The sequence below is a fragment of the Protopterus annectens genome, chromosome 12.part0, assembly GCF_019279795.1.
Source record: "Protopterus annectens isolate FY-2018-M chromosome 12.part0, PAN1.0, whole genome shotgun sequence".
NCBI lineage: Eukaryota > Metazoa > Chordata > Ceratodontiformes > Protopteridae > Protopterus > Protopterus annectens.
In genome coordinates, this window is record NC_056746.1 from 716498780 (window position 1) to 716521688 (window position 22909).

Here is a 22909-nt window from a genome sequence, read left to right on the forward strand (position 1 = left end):
TCAGGTTAACATGTATTGTAGCATGCTGAAATGTCATAGGTGTGTAATAGGGTTATCTACAATCTGGCTCTATATATACCCCCTAATGTTAGGTTGTGTGCATATGTGGCACCTGTCTGTATTGTAACAAGGCAGAACAGTGCAGCTGTGCAAGAAGGAGTTGTGAGATTGTGGGCCTGATGTCTGAATGTGCCGCATATATAGGTATGTGTATGTGTATACACACACACACACACACACACACACACACACACACACATATATATATATATATATATATATATATGTATATATATATATATATATATATATATATATATATATATATATGGGTCTACTGCTTTTAATCAAATACCACTTATTCGAAAAAGAGCAGTAGACCGCTCAGTTACGCAAAAGTGCACTTATTCGAAAGTAAACTTTCGTGAAACTCGGTTCAATGAACCGATAAAAAGATAAAAAAAAAAAAAACCAGAAAACTCTTACTAACATTACATTGGGTGGGGGACTTCACCCCCCACACCCCCCTACTTAAATATACCAACTCTGAGATCGCACTACAGTGTGGAACAGGTAAATTCCCTATTCTCCACTGTAGTGTACCTGGGCACTTCATTTTCCCTGAATGGTTCGTTGAACTGTGCTTCTTGGAAGTTTACTTTCGTTTAAGTGCACTTTCGCGTAACCGAGGATCCACTGTTCATTTTTGAACAAGTAGATTTTCGGTCTTTTACAGTAGACTCATATATATATATATATATATATATATATATATATATATATATATATATATATATATATATATACATGTACGTCTACAGATATAAAGATACCCATATGTAGACACATATATAAACGGGTCTACCTGATAACGCTGAAAGTCCACAACACCTATGATGAGAACACCGACCCTGGAAGATCGACAACAGAGATAATCGACAGTTGAAAATCCCAATGTTGAGTACACCTACATGTTAAGGTAAGTGTGCGATAGTGATGGACTGTAGGGTTGGGGTGGATTCAGTGAGTTAGGGTTAAGGCGCGGGTCAGGTGAGTGTATGATAGTGACAGACTGTAGCGTTATGGGTGTGTTAAGTGAGTTAGGGTTAGGGCGAGGGTTAGGTGAGTATGCGATAGTGGCAGACCTTAGGGTTAGGGTTTGGGTTAAGGTTAGTGCTTAGATAGTTGTGTATATAAGGTTTAGTGCAGGTTTGTAAGGTCTTTGGTGTGCTTGTGTTGTGTATGTGCTTTTTGGACAGGGGATTTGTTTTGTTTGTTGATTGTCGGGATTGTAGTTTGTCGGGCATGTGAAGTTTTGCGTTTTTGAACTTTCGGTTTTGTGGTGTCGGTGATTTCATTGTCGGTGTTTTACCATGTCAGTTTTCTCAGGTAGACCCGTATAAACACATATATACAACATAATTTATATCTACACACACACACACACACACACACACACACACACACACACACACACACACACACACACACACACACACACACACACACACACACACACACACACACGCATATATATATATATATATATATATATGTGTGTATATATATGCACATGTCTACATATATACAAACACACACACACACATATATGTATGAAAATACATGTCCCCTATATTACGACCACAGTGCTGTATGCTATGTGTGAGGGAACAGCACACATAGCAATACACACATATATATACAGCTGTAAGTGTGTGCAACATGGATGGATATGTCACATGTGAACCCCTTGTTGGGACCACATTGCCTTGGCTGTGAAGTAGGGAATGGGAATATGGGTAAGTATGGCAGGTATATTTGTGGAGGTTGCCCGGGTTGGTAGATATAGAGGACAGCCTACAGGGATGGTATATGACACGTGGTGGGTAAACACCCTGGATGGTGTGTGTGTAATCTGCGATGTGACAGCACCATGGTCCCCCATATGGAAACAATGGGAACAAGCCTCCCACATATTGCTACTCACAACAGCAGTCCATGGCTCTTAAGGTGCCTCAGCTGGAGGCTGAGCAAGAGGAGCATGCGGACTCTGTGAATGTGTATTGGGTACCTCAAGGTGATCTAGCACAATCCCACAAGTGTCTATGGAGCTCACTATGGAACAGATCCTGGACCTTACCTTGGATGACAGGATCATGTCTGTGTGTGCCCCCAGGGGTACAGCATCCTCTGAGGTGGTTTCACCTGAAGGTAGTGCTGAACCAGTAGATGAGGAGGCCCCAGGGTCGGTGCCACATGTGATGTGGCCTGGTAACATGGCCAGATGAGGTTGTAGAGGTGGTTCTGCTGGCAAATATTCCCTACACATGCTATTGTGTCACTGTTATAGAACATATGTGGGTAGTAATAGTCTACACAATCCTGGAACATGTCCAAGAGCATGCATAGATATCACCAATAACACAGAATGTCAGTTGTGCAGCAATCACATAGCAAGCGTACGATATGCATACATGGAACTGTAGTGGCTCTGACAGTGGCATACAGATGAATACTCCGTAACAGGCCAGCAATGATAGTGTCCACACAGGGAACATGGCTACAAACAAATAGCACAAAGTGTGGTACAATACATGTCCCACTGGTAGGTAAGTTGTAGCCATACCTATTGAGTTGTGTGAACAATTTGTTATTGCTGATATGGTGAGGGGGTGACAGAGATGTGTATTAAGAACTATGGTTACCTTTCTGTATGAGTTGCTCAGACCTGTTCCCATCTTTATGTCTTTCAGGCAAGATGTCCCATGGACTCCTACCTGCATATTCAGCAGCTGAAAATGGTGTTGTGTTGAACTAGCTCATCCAGCAATACCTTGTCCTGTTTGGCTAGGCCTCCCATGAGCAGCAGGAGTGGAACGCCCTGTGGAACGACCTAGTCCACAGGGTCAATGATGTCAGACTGCATAACCGCAGTGATGAGCAGGTCAGGCATCATTGTTTTGACCTGTTTCGCATTGCCCATCCATGTGCTGCTGCAGTCCAGGGGATCACCTCACAACAGGGGTGGGGTCATGTCATCCATCCCACCTGACACATATTGAGGAGCTCCTCACCAGTCTTGTGGCACCTGCCTGTCCACACAACCAACAACTGCCAGACACCATTGTGGAGGTGGGTGCTACCCACAAACCAGATGAGGATAGTGCAGATAAGGCCACAGGACACATCAGTAGACCACTGCTGCATATGCATCTGCATCTGTACAAGTAGATCATGCATATCTGACATGCCATATATATAGTTTGTTGCTGCATAGTAGTAATAAACAGATGTGCATAAGTGGCATTATTGTGGACTGTTGATGTACTGTAATGCTGCACCCACCCTGTCGCAATGCCACAGCTGTGGCCACTAACATCGCATCTCTCACACTCATATGTAGGTCCCTCTGGTATACCACTAAGGCAGCAGCCTGTAGCTGGTAAGTATGGTTTATGTTGATGCTTGACAATACACCGGGCATGTAATGGCTATGGTATATTCCATGCACACATCTAATACACCTACCCATAATGCATGCTGTACATGTTCATGTATTGTTGCTGTTAAATGCACTGCATCACAATGGTGACCATGATGGGGTATTGGAAGGGTATGTCAGATACCTGCAAAATAACTAACATCCTGTAATTGCAAAATGTGTCCACAGGGATTAATATAATGGTTGGACACATGACCTACAGTAGGGGCATGTGTGAAACATCACCCTTATGCAACGCAACAACAGTGTATATACCAGTATTGCAATGGCAACTGTTACAGATGTACACTATGGCATAACGTATTACAGTGGTCCACATTATTAGCTGGGACTAGGCTGTAACACGTGGTGTTCAGTCTATGGGGCACTGCAAACTGACACATGTGTAGGCCATACTTGTAAAGCATTTGCAAAAAGGCTGACGGTGGGAAGGGGCTGTCAGCATGACACACCAGTGTTCTGCAGCAGGGATCCTAAGGATGCTAAAAATGGCTGTTTCTGCACACAGTCAGGTTCAGGAACTGTGGCATTCATAACCCTACCCCCACAGCAATAGTGACAGCAGTGTGTGAACACCAAGGGATGTTCACATGAGTAGACCTTGCAATCATGCATAGTTGAGGGACTTGTGTAGGGCAGACGGACCATATACTGGCAAATACAAATGACCCATGCTAGTATACCCCTGGCAGGAATAGTGACTGCTATAATACATATAACAATAGGTGCAACAAGCCATCATGATAATGGTGTGCAGACATGCACACACGGAGTGTATGCATCGAGGTCAGCATTCCCACACCTAACACATTTTGTAGACACTGCATGTGCATGTACAGGACATATGTCAAATATCAGGCTCATGTACTGTTAATATATGCAGTGATGTGGTCCCATGGCAGATCAAGGAAGGGGGTGTCACATCAGTAAGGGTATGTACACTCCCCATAGCCACGGAATGGTCTGATGGTTGCCACTGTAATAGTATTGTATTAGTCATACATGGTCCGCTGATGTTGAGATCTGTAAACCGATATCAGGCAATCACAAATGACATCTGTCCACATATCATCCCAGGTATGTGTTGCTGAAAAACATAGGGTCTGTGAGCATTAGAGCTGACATAACTGACACAGTACTACACATTCAGCAATGGGTTGTACACCTGTGAGGTTTGGTGCACAGTACATGGCAGGGTGTAGAACAGGTGCACAGCAATACTGTGTACATGGGTTTAGTAGTTTCCAGGGGAAGGGACATCACCTACTAACACAGCCCATGCATCATACACATGTATACTGTTGCTAGCATGGATTGACAATAGCTGCACTGCATGCTGTTGTGTACCATATCTTATGCAGATTGACAGATGGGTAATGGGAGGACTGTCTGTACTATCTTTGTGCAACCTCACCTGTGTGTGTGTGTGTGTGTGTGTGTGTGTGTGTGTGTGTGTGTGTGTGTGTGTGTGTGTGTGTGTGTGTGTGTGTGTGTGTGTGTGTGTGTGTAGTTATTTTGTCTGCAGTTTCACTCTGGTGAAGTGGATGGAGGTTGATGCATGTAGGATGTGTGTATGTACAAATGTGTGTGTTTGTCTGGGTGTCCCTGTATGCACATTTGTGATTGTGGGGTTGTTCATATGGCAGTACTTCCCTTTGGGACCATACAGTACATGGACATGGACTGACACATGAAACACCAGGAATACTTGTCTGATATGTAATCACAAGATAGCTGATAGCATAATAGGGTCTGTAGCATAGAACATGCATTGGGAGGGAAAGGAGACACCAGGTATCCCCTTAATATTGCATTCAGCAGAGAGGTGAATGACAACCCACATATGCAGCACTATAGATGCATTGGAGCATTACTAGACAACACCAGGGAGTGTATCCATATATTACAGTTGTCACATGATAGGTTGATTGAGCAGCATATTTGGCATTTGCTGAGCAATGCTTACACATGACACTCCAGTGCGTGACATTATGGAGTGAACGTAGTAGCCCCTCACATATAGGGGTCATGCTCACAATGTCTGGGCATACAAAGGGTGAACACTGAATGACAGCAGTAAGACCATGTAAAACCTACTCCACTCAGGTCAAGGAGGTAATGGAGTAACAGCTCTTGTGTTGTGATCACTTGTCTAGGCATTTAGAGGAATGATCCATTAATGAGTGGTATTAATGAGTGTATGTTACCAAGTGTGATGCAGGATAGGGAACTTATGGGAGTAAATATTTGACTGTCTGTACAATCACTGTCAGGTGGGTATTAAGGTGGAATGTGTGTGTGTATGTGTGTGTGTGTGTGTGTGTGTGTGTGTGTGTGTGTGTGTGTGTGTGTGTGTGTGTGTGTGGTGTGTGTGGTGTGTGTGTGTGTGTATTGTTATGCAATGCTGTACAGGTCTTAAAGTGCATTGCTTGTTTTCCCCCACAGACGGCGAGGTGGGTCAGGGTCCCTTCTGCATGCAATCTGATGTTGGTGCCCAGACAAACACCAAAGAGGATAATAGTGCTGTTGAGGCACAGGTGGAGTTGTCAGGTGCCGAAACAGCACCATCATTTGACATCCCCCTCTTAGCCACCCCAACTCTGCACACAGTTTCAGTCCCTATACATATCCCATCACCAGAGGGACAGTTAGTCACCAGTGGCCATAGCAGAGGGACAGTTGGCGGTTGGTGGCAGTGCATAGGAGAGTGTGGTATCCATGCCTACTGTGTCTGGTCATAGCAGGCATAGCTGGATGTCTGGCAGGGCACCACATAGGCAGATGTTCCATGGTGCTCATGGTAGGGCCACTGGTCATCATGCCCCTGGAAGAAGTGCCACAACTGGTACCATCAGGTGCATATCATGGGGATGCAAGCACATATGGATCTCTACACCACACAGGGCCGGAGGCTAGAGAGGGCTGCTCTCACATCTGCAAGCAACAACTTCCATGAACTGTCTGGTGCCCTCCTTGCTCATACCAAGGTCATGGATAGATGGTTTGGTGAGATGATGGGCCTCATCGACCGTGGTTTGTCTGTGCTTGAACTTCTGGTGAGAGTGCAATGATGGCCGCGTGGACGTAGGCCAGCAACACCAACAACTGGTGGTCAAGGTGGATGTGCTAGGACACCAAGGTGCTCCTGTAGTGGCAGCACCAGCCCTAGCACTGCAGGGGGTCACTGTCCACACCAAAGCAGGCCACGAGCATGTGGTCCTGGCCAGTCCCAAGAAGGACCTGGTTCCAGCGGACATCTGTCATCATCAGGGGAGAGTAGCACATTGAGGCCTTTAACAGGACATACCAGTGGAAGACCTGGCAGGCACAGTCCGCATGTCTGTGGCCAGAGGCGGTGAACTGCACACCCTGCCAGGTATGGTATGCAGCTCTCCATAAACACCTGTATAGGGAAGCCACATGGCAGAACTTTGTGCATGGATACCCACACACTACTCGAACACACCTTGGGCAACCCCATAGCTACACACACCAAATCACCATACCCAGTTCAACTCATTACACCCTTCACCCACAAACATGGTGTTAAATGTATGGCCCACCCTCGGCCTCTGGCAAAACAACAACACACCTGTGCCACATCCATGTCATCCATAACATCGATAAAGGGACAAGCTAATATGGTTCTGGTGCACACGGTGACTGTACTACAGTGCACCAATGTACTGCAGTGTAATATGTTGTCAGGAGTAATGTTTAATGCATACATGTCAGGTAGTGTATTCATCCAGCAATGATGCATTATAGCTGCTAGTAACACTGGGTTATTGTGGTCTCCATAATGTTATCCATTTGTGTTGTAGGTGTACATGTGTCAGCAGGATGATGGTCTGCAGTCATATTCCACAAGGGGTATAGCACTGTGGTGAAACCATGGCTGTGACATATCCTGGGTGCAGTTCAACACATGTCACAGGTTTGTGTAACAGTTATTGCCTGTGCTACATGGACAGGTGACCCGCTGGGACATGTATAATCTGCAATCTGATATAGACCCATTAACATGCATGCACACTCTTACTTAGCAACACTAGGACTAGACTCCTACCGAGGTATGTAGTGCTACTGAACTGTGTGGATTTCATTGCATACACCACACAGCATGTAGGGTGATGTGTGTTCCAGGTTACATGTTACATGCAGAACATGCCCAGGCATGTACAGTATGTTATTGGGGGATGTAATGGGTGTATATGGACAATACATAGTGTGACATACCATCATATACACATTAACAAACACACATCTGAGAGATCTGGGCCTATCGGTGCTAACTTGTCTGCGTATCCAATGTGTTGCAGGTAGGCTGCACACAGCACATGAATAAGTGGCACCCCCTTCCCTACCCCTTCTTATAGCCCCCCATCCTTGAAAAGCTCTTTTCTTCCTAAACTGAGTTTTAGCCTTCTTACTATTGACCCTACATATAACTTGCTCTGCTCTAATCTCCCACCTTCCGCCTCTACAAACTCTTATACTACTTCTTACTCTCCCTACACAGATCTCAAACTCACTTACCTCTGCAAGCAGTATTTCACAATTGGAATTCCACTGATTGTTCACCTTGACTATTTCATTCAACTGTCACTACCCGCTCCATTCGCCCTCCGCTCCCCTCCCTGCCCCCAATTCCAACCCACCCAGGGGTCCTACATTTATTTTCACTAACCGCACCCGTATCATCTTTTGTTCCAATCAATTAACACACCTTATTACCACTCCCCACCCTAATTTACTTACTTAACTCTCATACCTTATCATATTTCCTCCCTATCTTTACAGTTGTCAACTACTACTACTACATACCCCTGTCTATTTGATATCTTATACCAAGATTATGGCCATAGTATCCTTCCTTAATCAATTAAAACTCATAGCCTTTCTCTCCTTCCTACTTCCTCTACTAATTACCTATATATTAACCTCCTATGAACGACCATTATACCCAAACCTTCTATTCCCCTCGAAATTCACTTCAACACCACTACTAGCTATCTCCTAACCCAGCTTTAACAACACAACTAGTCCCTGCTACTTGCAAGCCAAATATCACAGGCTAACCCATAGCCTTACTACAGGATACGTACCCAAAGAATGGCGTACGGCAACTGTGGTCCCACTCCACAAAGGCGGTGCTTCTACGGACCCTGGAAATTACCGCCCCATAAGCTTGACGAGCCTTGTCTGCAAAGCTATGGAGAGGATCATAATGGAACTCATAAATAAAGACATTGGGGACCTACAGACACTGGATCCTACCCAATTTGGCTTTGTCAAGGGCAGATCCTGCCTCTTGAACTTGGTCGACTTTTTTGAAACAGTCACTAAGGCCATTGATGAGGTAAGGCAGTTCACACAGCCTACCTTGACCTAGCAAAAGCGTTCGACACAATACCCCACGGGAATCATAGAAAAGCTCACCAGCTTAGATGTAAACCCATATGTCACAAGATGGGTTGCAAACTGGCTCAAGGACAGAACACATAGGGTTAGAGTTGCTGGTGCCATGTCAGACTCTAAGCCGGTCATGAGCGGTGTCCCACAGGGCTCAGTCCTGGGCCCCCTCTTGTTCGGCATTTATTTTTCTGAAGTGCAGGCAAACATAGGGGGATTGTGGCTGACAAAATTTGCAGATGACTGCAAACTGGGCACCATAATTGACACTCCATCAGACACAGACATCCTCCAGAGAGGTCTCATAGAAATGGATAACTGGTGCCAGAGCCATGGCCTTAAGCTAAATGCCAAAAATGTATAGTCATACCCTTTGGGAAAAACAAGGTAACCCCTAATTACCACATAGGTGGTAATCCATTAAACACGGAAGAAGTTATCAGGGACCTGGGGACCCAAGTTGACAGTAACCTCTCCTTTGACACTCACATTGCCAAAGTGGTTAGGAAGACCTTCTACATTGCCCACCTGATCATGAAGGGATTCACATCCAGATCAGGAGAGGTCATTGTACCCCTGTACTCTTCACTTATCAGACCAATGATTGAGTACAATGCCCCATTCGGAATGTACCTTACCTGACACCTGCAGCAGTTGGAAAGACCCCAAAAGTTCCTCATCAAAAGGATAAAGTGTCTCAAACATATGTCATATGATGCCCGACTGAAGAAACTCCAGCTCTATTCAGTCGCATACCGTCTGCTCAGAGGTGATCTGTGCCTGACATACAAGGCCATGTCCAACCCGGAATTAATGGACATGCTCCACCTCAAAAAATCCAAATCCACCAGAGCCACGAGAGCAAGAGACTTAAACCTCAACACGGATATAAATAGGACGTGCTGGAGGGACAGATTCATCACCCAGAGACTCCCTACACTATGGAACAGAATCCCAGTCCATGTGAGGCAGAGCCCCTCACTGACTCTGTTCAAGAGAAATCTTGACGAGTGGATGGGAGATCGTAGGTTTACCCCGGGAACCATCTCTGTGTCACTGCTGGACAGAGGCACAGCAAACTAATGGATATAGTATTCTCATCCTAAGGGGTGGTGAAAGCCACACACACTCTGGCTGGGCTTATAAATTCCCTAGGGCAGATAGCCTAGTATGAACCTATGAACTTATGAACCTATAAAGTATAGTAACCTACACACAAGAAAACTACTTTATTATTTCTGTAAATTTAACAACCCCACATATAAAATATTCCAACTAGCCCTGCTAGATGGAGACATTCATCCTAAACCCGGCCCAATCAATATTCCTGCCACTGTACTAGGCAACTCTAACATAACTAATACACATACTCCCATTAAACCTCCAAACTCTCTCTATATAGCACATCTTAACATTCGAAGCATTAACAATAAGATTGCCCATCTTCACGCCCTCTTAGAATTCTACCAATTTGACATCTTATGTTTATCTGAAACATGGCTAAAACCTTCCATTAATGACAATGAAATTACCCCACCTGACTACAGTATCCTCAAATTAGACCGTATTAACAAAAAGGGAGGGGGTGTAGCAGTCCTCTATAAAAATAACCTACAAGTTGCCACTTCAAACATAAATCAACCTATATTTAATAATGCTGAAATCCTTGTCACCAAACTTCAAGTCAACAAATTCAAATTCATAAACATTGCTTGTATTTACCTTCCCCCTGGAAATAACACTAACACCCTTGAAATTATTCTCAATTGGCTATCAATTAATCTTCCACAAGAAACTTTAGTCCTTGGAGACTTTAACATTGACTGGAAGTCCTGTAGTACCCCTTATCCCACCACCCATATTAATCTTTATGGCTTCTCACAAATCATCACCTCCCCTACAAGAATTAATAAAACCAAAAACAAGGAAAGCACATTAGATTGGATTCTTACAAACTCTCCACATCACACTACAAAGCAGGGACACTCCATGATGATCTGAGTGACCACTCACTCACATACATCATCAGACACAAAACTAGCATACCCCACCCTAATACCTATCGGACAATATGGACTAAAAAATTCTTTAACCCTGAACTTTTCCAGCTAGAACTCAAACACTGGGCCAGATTCAGGAAGGCTTACACGGAGTTCAAGAGTAGTGTAAGCCTCCGTGTAAGCCTCCCGATTCAGGAACAGCCCAAATCTCTGTGTAAGAGACAGCTAACACGTCTCTTACACAGACTGGGCGAGGAAATGCTCAATACCTCATTTGCAGCTCAAAGATATGCAAATGAGGTATCTAAGCGATCCACGAAGCAGAAACCAGTCCGTGTAAAGGACGTGTTAGCTGCAGAAATGTACTCAGCTGACAACTGAGTACATTTCTGCAAAATTAAAAACGGAGCTATGTCAGCTCCAAATAAAGGGTGCATTTGTTTCATTAAGCATGCCAATGGCCAAATATGTGGCCATTGGCATGAAAAAGTGTTGCAAAAATATGTTATATAACTTTTTTTTTTTTTCACGGGATTTTTTAGGTTTAACTGCAGCGCACACCAGCATAACGGGTGCGCTACCTAAAACTAAAAACCGAAGCTTATAAGCCCACAATTGTGGGATTTATGTATTACATGGAATGTCAATGGAGGGACTTGCAGACCAAAAACAATATGGCCTCTGTTTAGTGGTTGTCAAGGGGGGGAAGCTCTGTGTAAGACATGTAACTAGTCATTACTAGGCAATCCTATGTAAATGAGGGTTACAATACTGAATCACACTGCCACATAGGTAATGAGCACTTTCTGAGTAGTGTAAGAGTTAGAGAAGGAGGAGGAACAGAGTAAGAGGTAGGTGACATCACGGGGGGGAAGGATAGATACAAATGTACCAGATTGAAGGGCAATGTAAGGTGAAAGATGGCAGACAGACTTCAGGGAGGGAGGTGTGTCCCAACAGAACACTAGGAAAGTCAAGAAATGGAAGGTTTACGCTGTCCCTACACTCAAAGTTTCTTGATATACGTGCATGCGCGCGTGTGCGCGCGTGTAAGGCAGGTTCAACATGTGGGAGCGTGTTGCAAACCGTTTACAATGGTTTGCGCGGGCGTGCACGTGTGGAAGGCAGTGTGCGTGCATTTTAACATGAATCAGCCAAGTTCACATCGTGTAAGGATGTGTGCGTGCGTGTAACACCGTCTAGGGATGTGTGCGCGCGTTTAAGTGACTGTGAGCGAGTTTGAGCTGGTGTGCACATTGCTCCCCTTCAGGAAACAGAGAGGAAACAGGGAAAACCAAAATACTAGGAAACTGCCAGGGAATACTGCTGGAGTTAATTGGTGGAAACAATTGGAAGCAGGCAATTATGCAGGCAGACTAGAAGCCCAACCCAGCACTTAAAACACTGCAAAGAGCAGTGCAGGGTGTTTCTCACAAGAGATACTGCAAGAAAGTAAGCTATCAGAATTGAAAACGGAAAAAAGCTGAACTCAGAGCAGAAATGCTAGGGGCTGCCATAGCTGTTATAATCAGGCAAATGCGAATTGCTGAGGGTGGTGTCAATGCAAATGCTGACAGACAACCCAGAGTGAGGAGAAGGAGAAGAGTATACAGGCCCAGGATCACCTACCATGGGTTACATGAGCTGGAGATAGTAGAGCGCTACAGAGTAGACAGAGACCTTCTGCAGCAGATTGTTGAGCTGTGCAGGCCACATCTCACACACAGAACCAATAGAGGGGAACCCATCCCAGTGGAAACCAAGGTATGTGTTGGCCTAAGAATACTAGCAACAGGTACCTTCCAGAGACCAACTGGTGATATGATGGGGATATCACAGGCATCAGCCTCCAGGGTACTGCACCAGTTCCTGGATGCCATGTCAGCACATGTCGGTGATCATATATATGTCCCTAATGACCGTGAGGTTGTGGCCAGCAATATGCGTCTCTTCCAGCAAATAGCGGGATACCCTGAGGTGCTGGGTGCAATAGACTGCACGCGCATACGCATCAAAGCAACAGCTGGTGAGCGGGGTAGAGTCTACATTAACCGCAAGGGATACCCCTCCATCAACTGCCAGGTCGTGTGTGATGCCCAGGGCATAATAATGAATGTGTGTGCTGGCTGCCCTGGGAGCTATCACGATTCCCACATCTGGCATCTCACGCAGCTGTACCAATCATTTGCCAGTGGGGACTTCCCACACGGACACCTAGTGGGGGGTGCAGGTTATGCACTTGAGCCGTGGCTGATGACACCCATCAGAAATGCACACACACCTGAACAGGAACGCCATAATGAGGCACACGCACAAACACGTAATGTCATAGAGCGTGTGTTTGGGCTGCTCAGGTCACGGTTCCGGTGTCTGGACACATCTGGTGGAGCCTTGCAGTACACACCAACTACATGTACCCAAATGGTCATGATATGTGCTGTTACATAATATGATCCTGCGGAAACAGCTGCAGCAGGACCAGCACAGGGCTGGGCCTAACATCCCCCCACCATTGCCAAGGCCACCACAGGCAGAGGGTGACTCGGAGGAGGAACAACCTGACCTTGTCCCAGTAGGCAGAAGGAGGCGTGCCCAGTATGCCCTGGCCTTGGCAAAGAGGCAACGCATAGCACATACACTTGGTCAGTAGGAACACTGGGACTGATACCCACTCTGACTCACTCATATAGTAACAGGGATGCCTAACATGACACAACCTGCTTCCAAACATGTACAGGGAGTGTAGTATGTGCATCCGACAGAGGCAGCCCTGCAGCATCATCTGAGGCATGAATGCCATGTGTTAAGTAATGTAATACCATGTACCATATGCACACCTGAGGACCCAACTAACATCCACCCTCACCAATCATAAACCACAAAAAACACAATCCTACCTCATAGGTACCACAAGCGATAGTAACCTAGATGTAATGCTACCCAATGCCAGAAGTATAAATGCGTGCAGTGTAAATGCACACAGTATAGAGAATGTAGATACCAGTGCTGTAATAGAAAACAGGGTCAAAGTCCACATTAGCATCCTGACACTACCAGGTCCCACTTCTGTCCTAATAGCAGGAACTGCCCCAGGCCTACTCTGGCAACGTGAGTGTCAAACGAAATATTACTGTCAACCTGGGTGCCCAGGACCCTGATAACCTCTTCTGTGCTTAGAGGATTGCCACCTAGATGGGAACTAGGGGTAACCCTGTTGTTCCTGAAGGGTATGACTATGCATTGTTTAGCGTTTAACATAAGGCCATGGCTCTGGCACCAGTTATCTGTGTCTATGAGACCCTTCTGAAGGATGTCTGTGTCAGATGGGTTTCCAACTATGGTTCGCAGTTTGCAGTCATCTTCAAACTTTGTCAGCCATAATCCTCCTGTGTTTGCTCGTACTTCTGAAAAGTAGATGCTGAACAAATGTGGGCCCAGGACTGAGCCCTGTGGGACACCACTTGTGACAGCTCTGGAGTGTGACATGGCACCAGCAACTTTGACCCTGTGTGTTCTGTCACTTAGCCAGTTTGCAACCCATGCTGTGATGTATGGGTTCACAATTAAGCTGGTGATGTTTTCAATGATACCTGAGTGGGGTATTGTGTCGAAAGCCTTTGCCAGGTCAAGGTAGGCTGTGTGGACTGTCTTGCCCACATCAATGGCCTGGGTGACTGTCTTGAAAAAGTCAACCAAGTTTAAAAGGCATGATCTGCCCTTGACAAAGCCAAACTGGATTGGATCCAACGTCTGCAAGTCCACTATGTCTTCATGTATTATTCCCATTATGATCCTCTCCATAGCTTAGCAGAACAGGCTTGTCAAGCTGATGGGATGGTAGTTTCCAGAGTTGGTGGAGGCACCTCCTTTGTGAAGTGGGTCCACCATTGCTGTATGTCACTCCTTGGGCACATATCCTGAGGTGAGGCTAAGATTAAACAGCTGCCCCAACTGCGGGTGTAATTCCTCATTGAGTTCATGGAGCACACAACTGGGGACATAATCTGGTCCCATGGATAAAGTGTTTTCCGCCTTGGATAGAGCAGTTCTCACCCCAGCATTGGAGATGTTTGGGGGGCTACAATCCTCTGGTGTAGATACCCCTCCAGTTGGGGGGAGGGGGGGAGAAATCTGCACTGAACCTGTCAGCCAGTATGTTGGCAATGTCTGTAGGTTCAGTGATATTTACATCATTACGAACTAATTCCGAGCATATCTGGGAGTTCCCTCCCAGGTTTCAAACATAGGTAAAAAAGACCTCATGATTGTCCCTTGAGTCCTGAGTGGGTTTACTCTCAAAACTCGCCTTGGATGATTGTATGGGGGAACCCAGTGTTTTACTCATAATGAGCAGGGGTGTCTTCCCTTCTACGGATTTCGCTCTATCTTGTAGTAGCTCCTTCCTTCTGTTGTAGAGCTTGTTTATGGCTAGGGTCCACCAGACTGGATGCTTGCCTGTGGTATAAAGAGTCTTTGTCTTGTTTGGGATTGCCTGATCCATGCAGTCCTGGAGGTGCTGGTAGAAGGCATTTGTAAGTGATACAGCGGCTTGGGTAATGGTGTCCGCTGGCTTGGGGGCCTTGAAAGAGACCACACCAGTCCGTAGAAATGTGAAGTCGGCATCTGAGAAGGTCTTCACTGTTTGTTTTCTATCTGGGGTGTGGGTGGGATGTGGACTCCCACTGAGATTAGTCCATGATCTGATCTCACCAATGATGGGTATACTTCTGGTGTTGAACAGTGTGACCCCATGTTCGTGATGATGAGTTCTAGTATGTTGTCTCCACTTGTGGGGATGGTGACCAGTTGTTTCATGGCATTTGAGTGTATGAACTCTTGGAACCTTTGTGTTAGAGTGTTGTGGCTTGATTAGTGATCCCAGTCTATATTTGGATAGTTGGAATCACCCAGTAGGATGGTGTTTGGAGATACATATATCCCCTCCAGTGTTTTCAGGACAGCTGTGTGAGGTACCTGAGTTTGAGAGAGTGGCATGTAACATGCTACAAACTGCAGAGCAGTCTTGCCTACGGTTACTGGCACCTGGATGGTCTCCGATGCATCGTGCATTGCCACCAACCTTGAGGTGAGGGTGTCCTTGATGAATATGGACACCCACCCTCCTTTCTTGGTGTTGTCCGGATTCCGGTGCCGGAACGCATGATATGAGGTAACACTCGATAGTGCCGGGGTGCTGTCAGAAGCTGTGAACCAGGTTTCAGGCACAGCACAGACATCAATGTGCTACATGCTGAGAAGGGCATCGAGTGTGTGCAGCTTGAGGTTGAGACCTCTGGCATTGAGCAGCATTACCCTTAGTGTCTTTCCTTTTCTGTGTTCTAGGGTGGTAGGTGTAGAATCTGAATCTTGCATAAAAAAGGCACAATGGGGGTGGCAAGAGCATCAGCTGGGGGGCCCCTAAAGGGGCAACCCTTAAATGCGTCCTGTTGTTACCCCGGGGAATTGGACCCCGAATAACCCATATTTAAAAAATTTTTGTATCTTTTGTTTGATGTGGCCATATTGGTAAAGGTATTGCTAAAGGTGGGTTATTGTCATAATGAGGGACCTTTTGCTTTTATGTGCCGGGGGGTAATCCGGGTCTTAAAGATGGTAATACGGGTGATTGTTTGAGTTATCCTAGTGTTCAAGTGGTGGTTCCGGGAAAGGGGTTTTTCCTCCTCCAACTGAGGTGGGGACGTATGCACTTGGAGTCCCATGAAAAGGGGTTTGGGCATTTTTGGTTAAGGGCTGTGATTTGGACACCAACCTTTCGTGTTGCGTCGTCCCCGGAGGCATTGTTGATTTCCGTGGGGGCCCGGTTTTTGGGTAAAATTTGACAAGTTAGAGCGGGTTTCATGTGTAATTTTAAGGGATAGTGTGTGAGGGGGTTTTGGATTTGGGGGGTTACCCATTCCTTGGTCTTTTTCCCTTGTTAGGGTAGTTTTTGGGAATTTGCACCCACATTTGGTGATGGGGAAGGGGGGCAGGTACAGGGCAAGGCTTCCCCAATATTCCCGGGTTCACCAGCGACGGGAAGGGACCTGAATGACCCTAGAAGCAAAAATAACAAAAAAATGTTGGAAAAAGGGAATATAAGAAACCCCAAAATTAGGCTTCTGCCCTACAATCAATTTTTTTCTATGTCTTTTCTACAGGATTCCCTAGTCGTTAACCACCCATGTAGGGGCTACCCCCCCCCCTTTATGGAATAAGTGACAAAATGTTCAAATTTGTGTCTGCATAGGCACTTATGCCCCCTTTCAATTAAATCTGTGGCCCTGTCTGCTTGGTCCTATGCAGTTGCCCGATGTTCCTAAGGGTATAGGGACCCAAAACTGAATGGGTCTTGCTGGTGGAGTGTTGAGTTTGCTTTTTCCCCCACTGCCTTAAGATTCTGATTAAACCCCCGGGGCTTGGGGGTTTGGTTTGTTGGTGGGATGTCCCCAAAATTGAGGACTGGTTTGTTGTGGTATCACCTTGTTCTATGAAAAAAAAAACTATTTCCTTATTTGGAACTTACATGTGTTGAAGAGATTTTGGGTAGGTTTTTTTGGGGTTTCCCATGTTCAATTTAGGTAAAACCAAATTGGGGGATTCAATATCCTGAAAGGAGAAGGATGGGGAACAATGTTATACGGAGGAAAACCCCCAAAATGGGCGATAAATCTTCCTAACCATTTAAAAGGGGTGTAAAAGGGTTACTACTACATTGCCCCGGGTGCTGTTTTGCGGGCTAGGGGGTTTGCTTCAATTTTTTTGGGGGTATTTTTTTCCCCCCCAAAAAAATCAATATTGCTTATTTAGGCCATTTGGGCCCCTTTTGTTTTGACGGCTTCTGTGGGTGTGTTGCCTATGATTCCAGGGTCCTAGGGAGTCATTGAAACTTTGTCACCAAACCCCTTATTTTGTTTTAATTAAAAAGTTCCTTTAAGAGGGTCCCAAAAATCCTTTACAATGTGCTGGTTTAACTACAAGGACCTCTTTTGATTTTGGGTTCTTTTCTTAGCCAAAACCATCCTGTGACTTTGTTTTATGTCAGCTGTTACTTTATGATGCCTGATGGGGTTTGTTCCACCTTGAAGGGCATAGGCTGTGTGGAGACCCTCTCAGGGTAGACTTTTGTTCAACTGGTGAAAAGGCGGTTGCCCTTACAAAGGCTGGGTAAAAGGGCCGGGGGTAGAAGTTTGGGAAGACTCCAAAATGACTTTAATTTTTCAGAAAGGTGGAAGTTGGTTTATTGCCAGGTTTAGGATTCCTTTTAGGGGGCCATTTTGGGTTGTTCAGGTCTTCCCTGTAGCGACTGGTTTCAGGATATACCCCAGTCTTGGGGTTCAATGCGAAAGGGGGATCCGCTAGATCTGTGATTTTTTTGCTGATGTTCACATGGCCCCAAAGTGCAGTATTAAAACCCTGTAAACACTTTTTTGGGGGGTAAGGGGTCCATAAGGTCCAGAATTTCCTTTGCACACTGGTTTTGTTGTTTGCCCAACCGGGCAATTGATTAAAGGTTCTGTCTAAGGCATTGGGGACCTTCTTTTTTTTTGGGTGTTTATGTCCCCGTTGACCTTGATGTTTTTATGGAAAATGTTTTTAAGGCTGCAAGCGTTTTTTTTGGGAAATGTAGCCTTTTTGCTTATCCCCTCATTGTCAACTTTTTGAGGGGGGGCCCACCAAATTTCCCTTTGTGGAAGGGTCTTGTTTTTTTTTGTTTGAGGTCCATTCTCTCATCTAGCAAGGGGGGTATTGGGGTTGGGTTTATTTTCATGCGACCACCCTGTGGGTACCCTGCGCACCCAGTAAAAAGTACAAATCCTACCAAGATAAGGTAAAAATGTAAGGGGTGCCTGATTAAAAGATGCACCCCCAAATCCAGCGTCCCCCAAATGAAGCTGTCCCTGTTAAAAACCCGTCCAATGGAATCAATGACATGGCCCCTTGTAAATCTTGGGGGGAGAGAATAGGGACCTCCCAGATGAAATGGCAGGTTACTGATTATTAAAAAAAACCACCTGAGAAATCCGAAGGTTTTCCAAAGTGTTGCCCCCAACAAAAAAAAAATAAATTTTTTTTATTATGCCCCTGAATGCATTCTTTTAATTTTTGGCCCCCCTTTTCCCCCTTTTTAAAAAAGTCTTCTCTTGACCCAAAGTAACTTTTTTATCTGTTAAACCAGACGCCCTTTTCCCTTTTAGGGCCCTTTATGATCCCCCCCCCCAAAAAAAAACTTTTTGTTGGAAATCTTTTTAGTTTTTTTTAAAAGGATCGGGCTGTGTTTCCTCTCAGTTTGGGAACCGGGGAAAACAATTTTACTTCCCAGTAAAACAACCCTTTTTAAAAAAAAAATCATAAACTTTAAAAAGGGAGGCACCCCCAAATAGAAGCCAGTCAGGGGAAAGGCCCACCACCTTTAACCCATTCCAAAGTACCATAAACCTAAAAAAACAAAAAAAACAAAAAAGACACTGACCCTTATAAAACCAAAACCCCCCCCAAAGCAAAAAACCCCCCAAAAAAACCACCCAAACAAAATAAAAAACCTATCAATTAAAACAGTCACAGCAAGGCCCCAATCCAGCACCTGTAGGGGGACTATATAGACACATGGCCCCCCAACATGGGAAAAGGTCACAGTAATCCTGTGGGGCCCCCCAAAAAACCATCTTCACAGAACAAATGTAGTCTTTCCAGGGGTGTGCCTAGGTCCCTTCCCTAAAAAGAGGATTTTTTGTAAGGGGGCCCCAAATATTTTCCCCCAAAACCCCAAAAAAAAAAAAATTTTTTAAAATTGGCAAACTCGGGATTAAAAGGGGGATCCAATGTCTTCCCAATAATCTAAAAAACCACTCTTTGACCTTCCCCCCGGGGGGAACCCAAACCCCCCCCAAAAAAATCAAACTAAACCTCATAGAAAAAAAAAGGGAAAAAAAAGGGGAACCCAAGAAAAAACTCAAAACCAAGGCCCCTAGTAGGAAAAATGAGCGGGCGTGACAAAACCCTGGCGGGCCCCTAACCCCCCAGATATTTTTTATCTTTCAGCTGGAAAAGGAAAATCCAAGAAAGGAGGGGGATCCTATTATGAACACATAAGACTGGGGGCCCCAATCACAGAATCCAAAAAATAGGCAAATGCCTAAATTGTGCATTTAAGGACCCCCCAAAAATCGGAAACCCTCACAGGCCTTTCCCAAAAAAAACCGGGGAAAATTGTACCCAAAAACCCCCAATACAGGGCTTCAATTCCCCTAAATCTGGAAAACCTAAACCCCCCCCCAAACCCAAAAGGGAAAAAAATCAAATGCCGGAACAACTATCACCACCCCCGGGGGGAAAAAACATTGATTCCATAAACAGACTTTCAACCCGGGAACCCCCCTTGGGGTACCTAACCCCAGGCCCAACCCCCCAAAAAAAAGACCAATAAAAAACCCCCGGGACTTCCACCAAAAGCATGTGGCCCAAGGCCCCCAAAAAAAACCCTCAATGAACTTTTAAAAACCTTTCACCAGACCTCAGGCTCGGGATAAGGAATCCCAAAAAAAAAAGACTCTTTTAAAAAGGATTTGGGGCCCCCAGCCAAAAAAAACCAAAACCAAAAAGCCAATAAAAAAAAAATTTTAAAGGAAACCCCTTTTTCACAAAGAAAAAAAAAAGGTCTCATAAAACATAAAGAAAATTTTAAAAAAGAAAAACTCAAAGACAATCAAACCTTTTTAGTTTAAAACCGGGGAAAACCCAAAATCTCAAACTATTCAAAAGATGTGGTTCTACCCGACTTTGAACATCGGCCCGGTTCATCAAATTCCTAAAAGGGGGAAATTCAACCCCCCCAAAACCCCAACCCCAAAAAATTTTTAAAAAAAAACAAGCCCAAACCTGGGGGCCCCGGTTTTCTCCCCCAAAGAGTTAAAAAAAAAAAATTTTTTAACATATCCCCTTGGTAAAAAGGGGGGAAACTCAAGGGTTTTAAAACCCCCACCGGGAAATTTAAACCCCCTTTATTTGAAACCTTATCTCAAACCATAAGGATTAATCCCTAAAAAAGACATAAAGGGGGACGGTCCCCCCCATTTTGGGTTTAAGGGGTCAGCCCAAATTTTTCCCCAAAAACAGCCCCAAAAGCCTTTGTGGGGAAAGGACCCAAAACCCACTGGCACCTTTACAATCCCCGGGGTTTTTTAAAAACCAAGCTTAAATGTTAAAAAAAATGGGTTAAAAAGGGAAAACCCAAGGGGTCAATTGGGCCTTTAATAAAACCTGAATTTCCCGGGCCTTTTGGGCCCCTTTCGTTTTTCTTTTCCCTGGACAGCCAAAAAGGAGGGGGCTAACAGTTTCGGGACTAAAAGGTTCCCAATACCCCACCCCGAACCACAAAAAGAAACTGGTCCCAACCCATGCCAAATTTAAAGGGAAAAAATTAAGTAAACCCTTTGGGAAAATAAACCCTTTTCCCCCGGGGAACCCATGGTCAAAGAAGTTAAGGCCGGGGGCCCCATGTGATGACAAACATTCTGAAGGAAGAAATCCAAAAACCCCAACAGAAGGTTATGTCAGAAAGGGAGGAAAAGCTGCAGCCCCTTAAACAGACCTATTTACAATGCCCCATTGGAAGTACGAAATTGACAGCTGGGGAAAACCCCAAAAGGATAAAGCTAAAACCCATTGCCCATAAAGAATCCACTTTTGGGGTAACCCTAATGACCGAAAAATACAAGGCCCCCAATTTTGAAATCCCCCCCAAAAATTTCCAAGCCCAGATTTAAAACCCCGAAAGTGCGGGGAAAAATACCCAGACCCAGTTAAAAAAAAAACCCCAAGTAGAGCATGCGTTTTTCAAAAAAATTTGACCTGGAGGGAAATGCGATAACCCAATTCCCCAGACTGCCCCGGGGACGCGGGGGGGCCCATACAAAGAAGCCACTAGGGCGGGAAAATAATAAATGCCCTCCAGAAGCCATATGCCATGGAACCAGAACGGGAATCCAATGAAGGGGGTAGGTTTCCCTGGGATAATGAGTAAGGTAACGGGACATTATAAAAAGACAAGCAGGAAACTAACAAAATTGTTTGGCAAACACACCCCCCCCTTTTAAAAAGGCCACACCCTTTTTAATGCCCCAGGGGAATCCTATGTTTGGGATGACTGTTGTGATACACACTAAAATAATGCCTGTAGTGGGTTCATGGACATAGGATCGGGTACCCCCAAAGGCAGGTTAACCTCCCCCAATTTTTGGCGTAACCACCCCTTTTTGGGGTCGTCCCTTTTTTTGCTCCTTTCCCAATCCATGCTCCCCAGGTTAAACGCATGACCTTCCATCCACAGGTCAAGATACCTCTTGAACACAGCCAGCAAGGTGCTCTGCCTCACATGGACCGGGATTGTATTCCACAGCATAGGAGTCTCCGGTGATAACTCCATCCCTCCAACATGTCCAACGTACATCCCTGCTAAGGTGTAAGTCACTTGCACTAGTGGTTCAGGTGGATCTGCCGATTCTGAGGTGGAGCATGTCCATTAATCCCTGTTTGGACATGGCCTTGCATGTCAGGCACATGTCACCTCTAAGCAGACGGTATGTGAGTGAATAGAGTGGGAGTGTCTTCAATCTGGCAGCATATGGCAGCTGTTGGGGTTCCTTGATCCTTTAGGTGGGGGACATTCAGGGTGTCTCCAATTGCTGCAGATGTTGGGTGAGATACATCCAGAATAGGGCATTCTACTCGATCACCGGTCTGATAAGTGAAGAGTACAGGGGAACAATGACCCACTAGATCTGGATGTGAATCCCATCCTGATCAGGTGGGCAGTGTAGAAGGTCTTCCTAGCCACTTTAGCAATGTGAGTGTCAGAAGAACGGCGACTGTCAACCTGGGTCCCCAGGTCTATGATAACCTCCTCTGTGCTTAGAGGATTGCCACCTATACGGTAGCTTGGGGTTACCTTGCTTTTCCTGAAGGGTATGTCTACACATGTTGTGCACTTTGACTT